This window comes from Dendroctonus ponderosae, unplaced genomic scaffold, assembly GCF_020466585.1.
Source record: "Dendroctonus ponderosae isolate FM_Combo_2020 unplaced genomic scaffold, Dpon_F_20191213v2 Dpon_F_20191213_5, whole genome shotgun sequence".
In the NCBI taxonomy this organism is placed as follows: domain Eukaryota; kingdom Metazoa; phylum Arthropoda; class Insecta; order Coleoptera; family Curculionidae; genus Dendroctonus; species Dendroctonus ponderosae.
The window spans coordinates 1,281,993-1,285,122 of record NW_026018715.1 but is presented as its reverse complement, the minus strand read 5'-3'; positions in this window follow the sequence as shown (position 1 = coordinate 1,285,122).

Genomic DNA, 3,130 nt, shown 5'->3' with positions numbered 1-3,130 from the left:
CTTCGTTTGTGCTCCGTGATCCTAGTGTTTATGCTTCGTTTTGTGGTGCCGATGTATGCTCTTCCACAGCTGCACGGAACTCTGTAGACTCCTGGTCCTGATAAAGGATCTCGTTTGTCCTTGGCCTAAATATTGAAACACCAAAACAATTTCAACAGAAAAGAAGAAATTACGGCTCTCAATCCAGATTGAAAGCGCGTTTTGCGCCAAACAGCATGTGCGCCGAAGCGTTGGAACCCCCACCCATCCCCCACGCATGAGCACACACGGCTGGGCGGCATAAATACGACTGGGAATCCCGCAGTTGAATCATTCTTAGTCGGAAAGCACGGGAGATCACTTCGCCCACTGCCTCATCGCCTTTGAAAATGTCCACCGCAGTTGTGGACGAAACGTTAGGAAGAAATTCCGATAGACCACGGCTTCAAAGCCCGGAAAACATTTCTAAATTTTTTATATTTGTGATACCAATCGTCTGGGAATGTCAAGTCATCGACAACGCTTAGGAGTGGTCCGCCTAAACAGCGCCTTTAGAAGTCGTCTACTTTTATGCGTCTCCAACTGCACGTCTGTAGAACAGTATCGTTACAATTAATTTTCATGTAAATATTTTATTTAATGAAATTAAGCTGCTCTGGGTTGCACTTATCAATTATTCTGTCGTCGTATTATGGGCTTTAAGTAAACCTATTTGATAAAATTCCACTTGCAGAACATTGTCTTAGTACCGTAATAACCCTAAGAACACTTTACAAGCACTAACCTTGTAAGTGCAAAACCTAACATGATGTTGAACATAGAAATCTTAAATCACTTTTTTATGGCGTTATAATCTTAGCCAGATTAATATAAAACTTTCAGCGTTTTAACAAGCCGAGGCACTTTTCATTGCACAATTTTCCTTAACCAGTAAAGCTGGTTTCTAATTTTCATGCTTAAACTTTAATGAATGAAAAATTTAAGCGATGATTTTCAACAAGTTTACCCAAGTAATGAAATCCAGCGCCAGTGGTATTTTAGAATTTAGGTAAATTTACGATTACTCGAACTCTACCTTAAAAGGATAAGTTTTTTATGTTTACATCTCGCAGAAATATGAGAAAGTCTGAAGTGACGCCAGGCATGTGATTAAGCAACATATTCGCACATTTTGAGATTTAACTACCTTCATAATATATTGAATTTTGGACGGTTGAATCAATGCATTGAACATAGAAACCAAATTACAACACGTTTCATTAAAATCTATCGTACCATTATCCCGATATTTCAAAAAAGATCATTGATTAATCAACTAAAAGTTAGATCGTCTTCTGTTAATCCAAATAATATCCCAGTATCCTTTTAGTCTCGTGCTTGAGGAACCACCGACCGGAAATCACCGTTCAAGTAAAAAAGGTATAGTATTATAATCTAATCGTAGATAATTCCCAACGTTTCACCCAGTTTCTAAGGTAATAAAAGCCATAGCCATATAATTCGAGGTGCCGTGGGGCCCTCCCTCCATCAAGAAGTTCTTCCCGGTTGAATTTCTGAATTGAAAACCTGCCATATTTTTCCCCGTGTAAATTATCACTGTTCTAGTCGAACTTTAGTCTGTCATGTTTTAGTCACATTCTCACAACATTCCATTAGCGTTCTATGAGGTTCCGCGCTGCCTGCAGTAATAGAAAACACCGTGTTTGTGTGTTGGCTAATCCTGCCGGCCATTTCGCCCGTTATGTTCTGAGAATTTCCGCCTGGCCCTCGGACCGTCGTTGCCTCGAGAAGTTAGCGTGCGTGTGATCTCGGGCGGTTATCCTGGTCTCATCCTGCCGGCCATTGGCCCGTTATGAGCTCAGGGTGTGCGCTTGGTTCACTGATGTCCACGGTTTTCGAGGGCTTGGTGTGCTGGGGTCCGTACGTTTCCATTCTGGCCTCATCCTGGTGGCCACTCGCCCGCTATGAGCTCAGAATGGATGCCGGTCTTTAGATCTCGACCGTTTCCTAAACCTTTGTCTATGTTCGACCCGATTTTCTGCAAATAATAAGATCTTAATGGCTGAGTCATGGTCAGCCAGAGAGGGCAAAGTTTTCCTATACGTTCGACGTTCCAATAGAGTGCAAACTAAAACGACCACACTAAAGAACCTAATTCCACTGTAAATTGAACCACCAGTAACTTCACTGTCCAGTTATTACTGTGATCCTATGGCATTCGTTACCCTACCAGCCAATACTGAATCGGTCGACGCCAGCAGCTAGACCGAGATTAAATAATCGAGGGCCCGAAAATGTGGGGAATGAACGCGAAAACTCCCCCTCCCTCCCGATCTCTAAAGTTCTACTGTTGTCCAATTCATTCCGAGTAGAAATTCCCACAATTGCGTCGATTTATGATTTCGAATCAAACCCGCATTAACATGACCCGCCGGTAACAAATATGATTACGTAATAATACGACCATTCACCACCATCGAATTTTCATACTTCACATAGTAACGACCGCCCCGTTATCCACCCCTTCTTCCACTTTATTGTGGTTTGATTTTGTATAGTTTAAGGTCGGAAATCTTTCTTTTTCGTTAAATGTAGAATGTTTAGTTAGGGCCATCCATCTTATTTTACTTTGTGAAATGTAAAAGCGCCTGCCTTGTTTGGGACGTTACCAATCATGTTCATTTTCATGTATTATGCTAAAAAGAGCATTTGTTGATTAACTGTATTTAATTCTGCCCCCTGCGTATTGACCCATGGGTTTTTCTTTCTCTACTGTATAAAGGCTACCCTCGCTGTGGAGCCATCACCACATAAATCCTTACTTATACCAGTAATTAACTCCAGAATCGCCATTACAAAATTGGAGCCACGAACGGGACGTAGTTCCCGATTTCACCATTTTCCAGGAGTGCCATTACAAAAATGGCACCCCATCAGGGATGTAGTTTCCGATTTCACCATTTACCGGAGTGCCATTAAAATTTTACTTAAGGCTAAGCGATATGCAATCTTCTACTTTTAATGTTGAGCTATGAGTATATACAGGGTTATTCACCCTATACGGCACGGAAGTTTGCGGCTAAACCGTTTGATTTTTAAAAAGTATTATTTTATGAATTGTCCGACGCCTACCGAGCGCACATTTTAAAAA